This window comes from Chiroxiphia lanceolata, chromosome 1 (genome assembly GCF_009829145.1).
Source record: "Chiroxiphia lanceolata isolate bChiLan1 chromosome 1, bChiLan1.pri, whole genome shotgun sequence".
Classification (NCBI taxonomy): domain Eukaryota; kingdom Metazoa; phylum Chordata; class Aves; order Passeriformes; family Pipridae; genus Chiroxiphia; species Chiroxiphia lanceolata.
In genome coordinates this window covers 25,007,565-25,022,198 of record NC_045637.1, presented here as the reverse complement: position 1 = coordinate 25,022,198, position 14,634 = coordinate 25,007,565, and positions in this window count along the sequence as shown.

Here is a 14,634-nt window from a genome sequence, read left to right as displayed (position 1 = left end):
CCCAACAAACTAAGAGTGATGATGAAACAGGCATTTAGTTTAATTCAAAACCTGAGTTAACGTATCAAGCTCCTAATCAGAGAGCACAAGGTTGACCAAAGAGAAAATCCTGTTTAGTTCTCTCTCTGCATTTTCTCTAGCAGATTAGAACCAGTGAAACAAATGTAATTTACTACAATTTAATTATTCAGGCAAGTGTCCTCTCTACTTTCATTTGGTGTTACTCCAATAAAAGTTATTGAATTTTTAAAAAAAGGAAAATCAAGAACTTGTGAACTGACATGGTAAAAAAAAAATACACCAGTATTAGCTCTTTTAATAGACAAGGAAAAATTCTTTATTTTAACAAACATATTATAAAACTATGGTTATTTTTAGCCTATCATTCACTTTCCTTTTAAGAATGCATTTCTGTTATTATGAAATATAAGGTTAAATTAACACAAATGGCAATTTATTATTTAAATTATACTTAACACTTAACAAGAGAGTGATATAGTTCACTCTCTTTTAGTTTTCTAATCAATTCTTAGAACTCCTTACATATACAACCAAAATTAATTTAATTGAAGCTCAGTTTAAGAATGAGTCTTTAGCAGATTTCTGCAAACTGTCCAAGCATGTTTGCACTAGGAGTGTATCCTCCTGCTGCCATACTAGAGATAAGAAGGGACTTTCTGACTCCCAAAACAAGACCAAACATTCAACTGAATATCTCAGAACCCACTAGTTTTCCAACCATGCTTGTAATTTACTAAAATACCAGTATTTTTTTCACCATCATTTTCCATTTTTCTCCTGTTTTTCCATGAAGCATGCTTTATGTATGAATGCCTATGGCCAAAAATTGTCACAAGCTTTTTGTGGTAATTCACTATTCAATTAACAAATTATGTCTTAAGCTTCAGCACACATAAAATCAAGCTATTTTAATTTTATAAGCATATCTATAGAAATTTTAGGACATTTTGAAATACATGTAAGTAGTACGCTGTCACGGGAAATATCTCTGTGCTTTCCTTATTTTCATTTTCCTGAAAGAATATAAAATTGCAGTTGTGTAGTTCATACCTAACAGCAATTTGTATGAGATAAAGAACAGTTTAAGTTCCTTTCAACTGCACAATATAGAATTAACCACCTTGTGGGGCCATGCTTCATTATTTTATCATCTTCAAGGCTGACGACATTAAATCTCCCTTGTAATTTTTAAGCTCTTTGACAGATGCAGTGCAGGATACAAAACCTTAAATTACACAACCTTGAGAACAAATAATAATGTAGCTATTACATATATTAGACTGTTAGTTCATGTATTATGTAGTACATGAAGTAAACAATTAGTTGAAAACAAATAACTTTTCAGTTTTCCATTAATTTGTATACACTTTACTTCAGCATTATCTGTTACAAATGATACACTATCATGATGATTTATTATCAAAGTTCAAAGCTGGAGTATATCTCTTAGATCTGGAGACAGTAGTAATGAGGTATTACTAATGTCTTGAAAATAATCATTCGTATGGTGGACAATTCTGCTTTAAACTGTGTAGCTAAAAGCAATTACAGAGAACATTTTAATATTTCCATTATTGAGTCCAAAATAAAAAACGTGCTCATTTCAAAAGTTTTCATTTTCTCAGTTGAAAAAAAGATCTGATATATTGTTAATCTATGGAGTATTTGCTGCACTGGGATCTATCCTTCTGGCAAAGAGAATCTTAGAAAACTACACTACTTTGTCATCATCATCACGCAAGCTTTGTAGGTGACTGTAAGTACTATTGTCCATTTTTTGTTGACTCTTAAGCATTTTCATTTTTATTGCCCTTAAGAAAAAGTTCAGTGTGTTTTATTTGAAGTCATGTTCAAACTTTTAAGACCTGCTTTTGCCTTGTATCTGGCAACCCACTATGATTAACTGCAAAATTTCTGCATAAGCTACAGCAAAACTGAAGTGACACGTTCCTTCACTGTCTTCACTGAACCAAGCAGCTCATTTCTCCTTTCCACCTAGAAAGCATTAAGGGCTGAGTATTCTGTATCACAACAAGAAGGTGAGGTACACCTGACATGTCCAGGTGTTCCCTAGCTGGCAGCTGTGCAGCCAGAATGACAAACCCTATGGGAAGAGCATGACCTTGAGCTGGCCAGGCCCAGCCAAAACAACCTTTGGTACTACATTTCCAAGCCTTGTGGCAAGCACTGGTTGAACCTCTGCAGTGAATGTCCCTACTCACAAAGCCATTAGCATACCTTTCTAGAGGTAGTTTTCTTGAGTGACAGCATCCAGTCAAAGTTTAAAAAAGCAGAGAGAACAGGGTTAATGCAATCTTTTAAAGGGCAAAAGTGAACAACCATTTATCTTCTTTTGTGTGAACTTTATCGCAACCTTAGCTAGAGACACAAGGAGAATCTTTTACAAAATTATTTTCAGGGTATGACATTTTCCTCTTAGCTTTGAGTTTAGTTTTTGTCAAAAGATTTAGTTTCTTTGGGCTGTCTTGATCACTGAAAACAAGGTTTAAGCAACAGTTCCACTGCTTAGTGCTGCTTTTCAAAGTTTGTTTGGCTGAGTCAGCTTTTACCTTATTCATATAACAAATCAGAGACTGTTAGAGTGAGGAAGCTATAGAAAAAGACAGTGTAGCATGAATTCTTCATCCAATATCCTTGTCTCTAGGAGAATTTGAAATGAAAAGTTGCAGACTATTTAAAAAAAAAAATTATTTGCAATGTAATTAAGAAAAAACTCTATTTTTAATTAGTTTCTGCTCAAGTTGGAAGGTTTTTTTTTTATACATATATATGTGTGTGTGAATGAAACTCCACCATGTACACATGAATAGTTTATACATTATAAACTGGGATGAGTTTATTACAGTTCGTGTTACAGTACAGCAAGACTGCCTCCACATGTGCTCTGAGTGAGATATTGGATGGATTTTTTAGGAAATTCAAAGCATCAACAAAGGCTAATTTCACTTACTTCACTCCCGTCAATCTCAGGCGGTTCTGGTTTTTTTACTGGCTTGTAAAGATGGCCAGTTTTATTAAAGTAGAAGGACTGACTTCCTGCTTGTTTTCAATTTTGTGCAATAAACTAGGAACAGATCATAACCATTTCTCTGTAGGAAATTGAAGCTATCTCCTGTCCAAAGAAAGGAGCCTGTTGCAGAGACCTCCAGGTGAGCTGCCCTGTGCACAGCACACTGCTGTGCAGAGACACCACCTCACATCCATCAGCCACTGCAGCCAGCACGGAGTCCGCCTGGATGGCTCTCAGAGCCAGCACTGTCCTCTGCACCCTTGCTGCTCCTCCAGCTCCAAAGGCAGCACACAGCACAGCTGTCTCTTGTGCCCACAGAATACCTGTGCCCCGATACAAGGTAAGCTATATATTAGGAAGGTATTGACAGCTCTAAATTAAGTCTCAAACTTTCCTTGGTTATTCCCAATTGCTTTGTGTTTGAGCTTGTGCCTGTCAAGCTGGCTTACTTGTCTTTTTCTGTATCAAAATGAAAGCATGGCTAGTTTAAAAGGGCTGACAATAAAATCCTGTAAACTAAATGAAAGAAAGCAAAACAAAAACTCTACCTCAGCGTAATTGTCTCTCTACAGCACGAGAAAGAAAAAAGTGACAGCAATGCCCAGATTTTTAAATTATCTTTATTGATTCATTCTGATGTCATTGCTGAAATGTGAATAAAAGACTGAGTTGTTTACTGAGATCTAGTCAAAACTTTACTGATAGCTTAACCAATAACAACTGTATTAAAAATTCAGCTCGGTGGAGGCAGATATCCTAAAAGGTATCTTTTCAAAAAGGGAAGAGTTTGTAGAGCTGCCACAAGGCAGTATATTCACCCTTGAATACACCAGTTCTGCATGGGCACTGACTCTGCTGGTTCTGCCCTGCTGAAGAAAAGGCAGATAGAAAAATTTATTGTTGTTACTAGTCAGTTATGATTTGACTAGCACAAGGAACTTATTTTTTGAATTATCTTAAAATCATCACATTTCAAAGTAGAACCACACTTTAAATATAGGAAATGTTATTTGCTGTGTATGTATTATGTTATTAAGCATAATTAAAGTTGAAAGCCACAGAACCACATTCAAAGCTACTGCAAGACTATAGAACATTTCTGTGGCCAACACAATAAAGTACCATATGCTGGAGAAGTCTGCAGCCAAGAAGTAATACACTCAGTAGCCTAAACTACAGCATGCTGTGGGCCAGTATCTGTGCTAATCTCTCAGAAAAAAATGAGTAGTGAAGAATTATTCCAAGAAACAACTATGTCACTGCAAACATCATCATTTCTAGACTTCCAAAAACTGAATCTAAACCTCGGAGAACAAACCTTCTCTTTTTATGGGTGCAAAATTCTACAGTGTCTTGTTTGAGGCATCTCAAAGATATCATATCTAGCTAAAGTATTTCACCTCTTGACTTTTCTAGAAGCCTTGCTGTGATTCTTTCAGGCACTAAGTCACACAGAATATTCTATGTTTCCTTTGTACTCCTCAGAAGTAGACAACAAAAGGGTTTTTTCCCTTTACATTATGTTTTATTCATAACTGTTGAAAAGAAAAATTGAAACTCTGGTGTGAGTCACTCTTTAGACTTTTCTATTAAAAAAATGAATCAGAACTGTAAATGGTTTCAGAAACAGACACCCAGCACCAGCACTGAAAACAGAGCGAAAACTAATGTCGACCTGGAAAAGGCAGTTCCAGTACAATTTTTTAAAATGCAACTGAAATGACATCTGATTTGCCACTAGAATTGTTCATTGGTGAAAGAAGTAAGGGCTCTCTGAGACAAAGAAAATAGTTGCAGACTTCATCAGACTCCAGAAGAGACGTGGTTCACAGCATCCTCCTCCCAGCAATTCTGAACTCTGAGCACCTTCAAAGGAACAAACTCCCCCAGGAAAGGTCACCACTGGCAAGGGTGCTGCAAATATGATCCACAGTGGCTTTCTCTCAACCAGAGGCATCCTATCTGTCCCACAGCCCAGAGGCTCTGGGATGTTTCTCATCTAAAGGAGAGGTTTTCAGTCTGTATTTGAACAATCCCATTTCTTGACCTGTACAGCATTGAAATTATGACAACAGGAGCCTGCCTCTGTTACACTGCTATTTCTGATACTCTGATACTTGGTAAAAATGCCCTCTAGGCCAGAGGATATATGTATTGAATACACAGAATGTACTGAACTGTGGCTGTTTTCAGTCTTCTACATTCATAGGTAATCATGAGGAATAAATCATACCTTTGAGAAGCTCTATAATTTCATCAGCTTGTATCTGCAGCCAGATTGTTCTCTAGATATGTGGAACACAAAACTTAAGCTCTTCCAAAGCAAAGGGCCAAAGAGTCAAAACACACTCTCTGAAGAAGTTGCTACCTGAGCAGTTCCCTTTTCTCTAGCTCTGCACCAATTCAATTAATAAAATTTTGAAAATAGATGTGTATTTTTTTCTGGGAAAGAAAAAAAAGAAGAGGAAGGGATCATAGGGGCTACAAAGTTAGAACAGCATCTATAGAGATAGATCACTGACCAAGAAAAATAGAATAGTAATGAAATGGGCAATTTATCATCATTTAGATTACACTACTGGTATAAGCTTACATGTGAATATACCAGGGCTATGATAAAGACAATAGAAAAACCCACATGTAAATAAAAGTTAATTACATTTAAAATAAAAATTACTTACAGTCTTTCTTTCTTTAGGTTGCACCTGTGAATTTATCACTAGGGGTTATTTCCAAAAGAAGAGGCATCCCCCACTATTCTCTACGAAGTGTGGACAGAGAAAAAGAAACATCCACATTCCTTTAAACACCACAAAACAAAACAGATAAGAAACCCCAATAAGCTCATATTTAGATAATATTACATTTATGTCATGTACATTTTATATCCACTGAATTTTAGCCTTAGAATGTTAATAAAAACCATCCATAGTTCACCCTGCTTTAAAAAGTGACGACTGATAACAGGAGTATAGTGCATTTTATGCAGACTATTTATCCACTTAAAAAGTGGAGGAGGGAAGAAAGCAAGGAAAGCAATAGGGGTCTGATCCTGTTCCCACGAAAGAAAATGGGAAGCTTGCCATTAACTACAAGATGCTGGATTGTGCCTTTGGTTTGGTGGCAGAACCGTATGGTAATTTTGTCGTTTCTCTTGTGACGAAAACACAGTCATTTGCTGCCCTCTAGAAGCAGACTAATGCATATACTTTACAGAATCACAGAATCACAAAGAATTACAGAATATGCCGAGTTGGAAGAGACTCACAAGGATCATCGAGTCCAACTCCGTAACTGACCATCCCCAAGAGTCACACCATGTGCCTGGGAGTATTGTCCAAAAGCTTCTTGTACTCTGTCAGCCTTGGTGCTGTGACCACTTCCCTAAGGAGCCTGTTCCAGCACCCAAACACCCTCTGGGTGAAGAACCTTTAGTATCCAATCTAAACCTCCCCTTTAATATCCAATCTAAACCTCCCCTGACACAACTTCAGGCCCTTCCCTTGGATCCTGTCACTGGTCACAGCAGAGAAGAGATCAGTGCCTGCTCCTCCTCTTTCCCTCAAGAGGAAGTTGTAACTGCAATGAGGTGTCCCCTCAGTCTCTCTTCTCCAGGCTGAACAGACCAAGTGACCTCAGCCACTCCTCATACAGCTTCCCCTCAAGGCCCTTCACCACCTTCATTGCCCTCCTTTGGAGGTTCTCTAATAGCTTAATATCTTTCTTATATTGTAGTGTCCAAAGCCACACACAGTATCCAGGGTTAGGCCACCCCAGTGCAGAGCAGAGCGGGACAATCCCCTCCCTCGACTGGCTGGTGATGCTTTGCCTGATGCCCCCCAGGACACAGCCGGCCCTCCTGGCTGCCAGGGCACTGCTCACTCATATTCAGTTTTCTTCAGTACAGGCCTTTTTGCTGTAATTTTAAATATGTACAGAACAAAAATGCAGAGCAATGTTGAAGGACTAGAGAGATGTGAAGAACTATGATGTACTGAGAATTCTGAAGTGTTCCCCAATTTCACAGTCATTTGCTAACATGATTGTTCTGTTTGAAACGTGGAATAGTGTTATTTATTGCTCTTGGGATTATCAAACAGTTAACTGTCAAGAAGAAATTAACTCAGATTATTGCTTAATCCTGCTTAATAAAACTGAAAACTAGCAGAATAGAATTATGCGTTTTTTAAAACCCATCCTTCACCACACTGATGCAGGCCACGGAGAGGAATGGGAGATTCACCAGGTTATAATGAAAAAAATCACAAAATAAGTCATCGAGTTTCAATTATGTGTAATGTTTTGTTAGTTAATCTTTTATTGCCTCCAAAACTAGGAGGCATTCATTAATAATGATTATTTGCTTATCAAGTGTTTAGAAATTTTTGTTCCATTTTATTTTGATTTTCCTAGTAGGAAAAAAAAGTCTCAAAAGTGCTGGGAAGTATCTGGTTTCCACCAACTCTCCAATGACCTAGGAGTGATATTTCTTTTAAATTTAAGTAAAAAATAAATAAGACAACCCACAAACCTTCTAACCTCTACTCCAAAAAGTTAAAGAATCTAACAAAGCAATGAATAACACTCAAATGTCAGCTACTATTCAATCATCATTGTATAATGCAATTAGATTACAAGTATACATTGTTTGTAAGGTTGTTTTTTTTTATTTCATTATCATCACAAGTGGATTTTATGGGTCAAATATTCAAAAGCAGAAATATTGTTCTAGTACCAGTCCACGAATAGCCAAGTGCCATTTATTTAGATTTCATCCATACTTATGTCATTCTCATTGCTATATTATGTTCCCTGAAGTGACGAAGGACTTGCAGACCAAGTCTTAAAGAGCTGAAAAGTTCTTGGTTTTCCTTACATCAGATTAATTCTATCAAAAAAATGCCCACTATATGCATTAAGCTACCAAAAATCTGATGTATTCATATTTACCAGCCATTTAAAAAAATTTTGTCTTAGAATCATAGAATTGTTTAGTTTGGAAAAGATCATTGAGCACAACCATTAATTGACAACCGCTGAGCACAACACTTGCTTCTTTTCTCAGTACTTTGATAATAAATACAAGAAGGACAGGCTTACAGCTTTAAATCCGAAGTTAGGTACTCATAAGAATCAAAATGAATTGTGCTAGATATCATTTCAGAGACAGACAGAAACCTCCAAATTAAGAATTTGATTGGTGAAATATATTTCTGACATCTCATTTAAATGTCAAAAGTTAGGTAAAGTGAATCTGTAGCTGTTTCCACCTCCTAATAAACCTTAGTAATGCCAATGTTTCACACTTTCCAGAATGAGTCTTTGAAAAGTGCAAATCAAAGATTCAAGAACTCCTTTCAAATACACTCTCCCCCTAACCAGATCTGTGCTATTTTTATTTCTAATTGACTTACCTAAAATCAAACCTTGTTTTAAACTCAGGTAAGTGGCAAGGTCAAGACCAAGGATCCAAGAGCTTAAACAGATTTTCTGTGAATAAAAATTAGTTGAACAGTCTTCCAAAGAAAGCAGCAAGATAGAGTTTAATCACTTTACTTTGATTAGTTGAGCCAACTGCAAGGCCAGTAAATATATATACTCCCACACTAAACTACAAGCATAAGATGAGTCATGCATATGTCGACCACTTCACACACCAATCCAGATTAACTATTTTAAATACCCTTAAAGAATGAATGTCAAGACAGATACTCCCAAAGTTTTCCCAGCTTGCTGGCTATGGAGTTTTCAGCTAAATAAAGCATGGCATGGATGCCACCAAGTGGTAGCTATTATCACATACCAGTATCTTCAGCATGACCTCACTCCAGGCTGCCACTTCAGCTGCAGAAAATAATCCTGGTACAGCCATTTGTTGGGAATGGAATATTATTACTGTAAAAAGAAGAAAAGAATTCACTAAGGATAAAATTTGATTCCTACTGCTAACAACAGAAATTGTCACAGACTTCAATGAAACCAATAGCAACTTACTTTCAAAGCCTCATATAACACTACTAATCTTCTGAGAGCAAATCTGAGGTTGCTCAAAAGACCAGATCTGCATTTCAGGATTATAGCAAACCTGCAAGAGAGCTCCCAGGTGCACGTGGAAGAGACCCTCCGGGTATACCTGCTTCTCTGGGTATATCTACACTGCTAAATGTTATAGGGCCGTGAGACAAACCCAAGTATTGCTTAATTCGTTTATCACTACCCTACCGTTGCCAGTTCCAAATTGTTCTCTCTCAGACAAAGTACAGGCACAGTGCTGGGAACACTTTACTCCAGGGAATGATCACAAAAGTCAGCTGGCTACAATTGCACCAGGTTTGCTGTGCCCATTCACTCTGCAATTGACTCCCTCTATTCACTGCCATCCTTCAACATTACTGCAGTAAGTTTTGCCTCTCAAATATCTCATAAACCATATCCTAGGATATATATAGCCTCAGTTCCATGCTATAAGAGCACTCATGAGGGCTATTTCATGGCTTTGCATTATTTCAGTCACAGTGGCGCCTCAAGAGACCCACAGGAGACATCCAGGCACACAGTACAGAGGCAGGCAGCCTGCTCTACTACCAATACTGAGGTAGCAATTACAGTAAGGGCATAAAACAACTCCTGCCACTTGTTGGGATCTCTGGGAAAAACTTGTTTATGTGAGAAGCAATTTAGGAACACGCCCTGTGTACAATCTCATTCTTAGAGAGCAGTATAGACATCCTTCAGGAATTCTGCAATGACCACCAGTATAAATCTGGCATAGAAGACATGAAGAAACTTCCATCAAAGGTATTGCACCTGGTACATGTTGCAGATACCTGGTCCAAATACATGAGTTCCATCCATCTTATCACTCTTCCAGCCCAACCCACTTCAGCTGCGAAGGATCTAGGAGAAACTCCCTACCTGCTGAATGGGGCAAATAAAGAACTCTATACTCTCTGCTCTACTTTTCAGGCAGCAAAGTGACTTGCCACCAGTTTTGTATTTTAACACATATGAAATTGAAAAATAATAATTCTGACCTGCTAATTCTCATTGACTCATACTTGTTTCAATAATAAACTATGTCTAGTAAGTAACTATTAACTAATTAAAATTATGTACTATGTTAATAATACAAGTGTCTATTTAATTAATGTGTTTATTATCACAGTTATCTGAAAACAAAAGGCAGATTAGATTGCTTCTGGCACTAGCCTGAGGGGAATGGCAAAACAGCCTGGCTCCACTGCCTACCTTCATCAATCAGAGCCCTGGAAAGCTGAGCAGGCTGTGACAGTGCTGTCACTGAAGGAACAAGGGACAATGTTGCAGAAAGAGTAGCAGACCTGCTCTCCAAAACTTATTTTCCTCACCATCTATACATTTAGTTCAAATAAATCCTTTGTTTTTTACTAAAGATTTCCATGGAGACATGTAGCAATAGTCTCCTTCCAAGAGTCCCCTCTGCCCTATCTTTCCAGCAGCACAAGCAGATTGGCACAGGCCAATTTGTCTTCAGCAATGTTCACAATGTGCCTACACGGCTCAGGAACCTCGAGCAGGCTTCAGTAAAGCACTCTGACAGCCTAATCTAGGATTTCTACGTTGCTACCAACAAAAACTGGAGCACCATTTGTTGTCACTAATGAATCAGAACATTCAGAATCATCTAGACTGCAGATCCAAGAAACAGATGTTTTCCGACACCTTCCCTGGCATATGAATCAGTACTCACTACACGTGACCGAGGTCATGGTCTGCATCACAACAAATATGAATACCTTAAACAGAGTATCAAACATTATAAAACAGTGTCAAGACAGAACAACTTCATCTGTCCATACTCGAGCAGTAAATCTCAATGATAAACTGGATACAATGCGGATTAGTAAGGCCGGGGAAACAAGACAAGAATTCAGGGTTCTTCTACATAAGTGAGAATCCAGGAGGAACAAGTCTGAAAGTTTACATGGTAGAAAAAAGCGAGAGCAAGACTGAACTTGTATAGCAGCATGTTCCAGACATATTTTGCATTTCCCCTTTAAACTCAGCTTGCATAAAGAGAAGTACAGGAGCAGAAATACTTACAAAGAGGTAAGCAAGGAACCAAACAAAAGAACTTCTCTTAGTTTATAAAAAATATAACACCGTAAAAGCATGAGTGCATGTACTGAACAAGATCAAAGATCCTGCTAGCCCATCATCCTGCCTCTGACAGTGGCTAAAGCTCTTTTACAGAACTAAGAACACAACAGGCGAATGCATAAATCATTGAGAGGTTTCTATGCTCTCACCAATACTGACAAAATGGATGACAGAAGGTTATACCAGCCCCTGGGTATTAGCCTGAGGAAACAGTGTTTTACGGGTTTTCTAATTATGTTGTCTTTTTTTCCTCTAACAAACTAACCGATTTTTAATTAAGATATCTGAAACTTGTTGAAGACTTGTGCATCAGGGAAGGATGGCTCCCATAAGCTGCCTCTTGTTCTTGAGAAAACACAAAGCTAGGAATAAGAGGTGGTCTAGTTCCTGCGTTAAGGGAACTGCAGACGCAAAGTGAAATAGCAGGAAGAGGGAAACTGTTATAGAAGGAGAAAACACTTGAAATTATTAAATCTCAAAGAACAATCCCTTGTATGCTAAAATTAATGAGGTTTGATATTCAAAGTCTACAGTGATTGCCTTTTGATACATAGAATAAGATTTGATAGCATGGGTGGACACAAAAATGGAAAGTTATAAAAAAAGTTTAAAGATTGCAAAAAGTATTCTAAAGTCACAAAACACACTATGAGAAGTAGTCACATGAATATATAGGCAGCTCATCAACTACATACAGAGACCTAATCTTAATCACGTAAACTGCAGTGCACAGATGAATCTCTGGACCTGTATGGATCACTTTGTAACTACTGTACCATATAAATTAACATCAGTTAACTTAAATAAAGTTGACTGAATATTCTGTTGATATTTTACATATATCTAGGACACAGTCACTGATGAAATGTGAAATTCCAACCCAGAAAAATGGCTTTACCTTACCAATGGCTAAAGCATTCCCTAAATATTACAGAAGAAATTCTATTCCAACTAGTGTTCTTGAAGTTTCCACAGACTCATGCATACTGTGTTTTTTCTATTTAGCATTGACAGGTAATTCTTCAACACTGTTGAAAACTGCTGGAGTTACATACTGTTGTTCAATATACCAGTACAGAGAATTTCCATGTGTTCATCTAAATCAGCAGGACTCTGTTGCTTATCCTCTGGATGAATATTGGAAAACACTGTCAATTGGATATTTCAGAGCTTTCTTATTTTCAGAATTTGTTATAAGATGTCATCATCTTTAGTATGTTATTCTGGAAACTTACTTAGAGGTAATGAGCAGGAAATTTGGCATTACTTTCAACAAAATTCTCCATAATTATTTCTAAATCACAGTACAAAAATATTTTTCCACTCCATGATTTATGCAGCTTGTGCTCTTGTACACTTTCTGATGACTCAATATTTCAACAGGCCCTCATGACATTATTTTCAACTTTCTATGTGCAGCTGGAGCTGGGAGGCCACATATTCCAGGACTATCTATAGCATCATATGAAGAGTTATTAAGTCAAACCATGTTGGTATCAGCATATACAAAATAAGATTTTTAATGTCTATGCCATGTACTACAGGACTGAAGCAGATTTAGTTTTCAGTAACTGAATATGAGCTGTGATTCCTCTTTTGTGTCTTGTACCAATAACAACTACTTATTTGATTTTAATCACAAGTAACTCTTCCTTATTTTCAGTCTTTCAGCTTCTCATTAAGTGTCAGTCTGTTTCTCACTGGCCCATAATTTGAAGCCAATAACCCTGTACTTCTTACAAGTTTGTATAGCACCTCATACAACACCATTCTACTGTTTATTAAGAATTTCTAGCTATTCTGGAACTTGCTTTGCTGGGTGACCAAGTCTAAACATGCTCTAAGTAGCAGAATAGATATTTTCAACTTTCAGAACTCTTAAAACTTGTGAGTGAGAGGTCCTGCTGGAGTACAGGTCCCTGTGAAGAGACAAGACCACCTCAGGAGACCAAGAGATTGTCCAAAGAACATGTCAGGGGCTATGATTTGTAATTGAACACTTAAGAGCAGGATGCTATGTGAGTACAAAAACAGTGGGGGAAAAAAAACCAACAACTATATTTAACAGGATAAGCCTTGCTCTGGTATGTCAACTGTTCGCCTATAGGATAAAGTGCTTAGAGTTAATTGGAACAAAGTAAAGAAAAGACTAAAATTGAATGGTAGGTCTCAGAAAGTGTGAAGGGTAAACAATGTGCAGACAGTAGGAACTACATAACTGAAGAGGAATTTGGGAGATATCTCTGAAGGAAAAAAAATCTCACCTAAAAAACCCATCCAGACACATATTGTACTGCACCCTGATAACAAGCAATGAGATGTGGTAGAGAGATGAGTGATAGAGTTGTAATTCAGTGGTAGTTGTGTGTAATGAGTAAGACCTAAGAGTAATAAACTCAGATCTTGCTACAGTGGGGGAATTACAGGATTGCACATTAATAATAGTGACATTATTTGCTACGTCATTTAACTGATTTATTAAATTATTAAAAATTGGTTAACAATAAACATTGTAGCCTCTCATTTCAAGCCTGCAATTGAGAGAAATTAAGACCTTCAGCTGGCTTGATGTCTCACCCTTGCATCCTCTGAAAGATAATTTGGAGTTAGACGTATTAGTCTGCCAAGTCCATAAGGGCTGCATACCTTTGGGGTGAGTTTTACCATTGATTTCACAAACTCGCCTAAGGCAAAATGGCAACATTTTGTTTTAGCTTAAGTTGGTGCAAACCATTAAATAGGTCATTATTATTTGAAGAGTATTTTGCTTTATGTGAGTTAAAGCTTTGGTTTAAGTGATCTAAATAATCTACTTTCAGTAGAAAAATATGATAAAAAGTTTAAAACCAAATCTTAACTAAATCAGTTTCTATTCATACCAAACCTGTAACCTGACAGATGCCATTGGAGCACCATCATTACCCATCTTGTTCACCAGTTTTGGCCATTGTACTTAGTTGCAAATTAAAGTTTGACTTTGTTACCTGAGTGAAGTTGTTGTCTTGTACCTCCATGACAGTGTGCTAACAGTTGTCCAAGTCCTTAGCTCTCATGGACTGCTGTAATTTCAGGTGGGTTTGTGTTGAACACAGCACAATTCCCTCCTTCCCCCTTCAAAAGCCTTTTCTGCGTTAGTCTCACACAGCACCTGCAGGGACTCTGACACAGGCTCATGCCACACAGTCACAAAGTCACATTCCCAATACATTACCTCTACAGAGAGGGGGGTTGGTTTTTTATTTTTAAGGTTTTGAATTTTGTTTTTTCTTTTCTTTTCTTTTTTTTTTTTAAAGATCTTTCCCATGGCTGCCCAACCTCAGTGGCTCTTCCTCAGGTGGAAGACCTGTGGGCCACATCCCCTGGTACTGCTTGTCACTTGCCAAGGCTAGACTTCTTTTTTTTTTTTGTGATACAGGCTTGAGCCTTCTGGCTTTCTGCTCCTG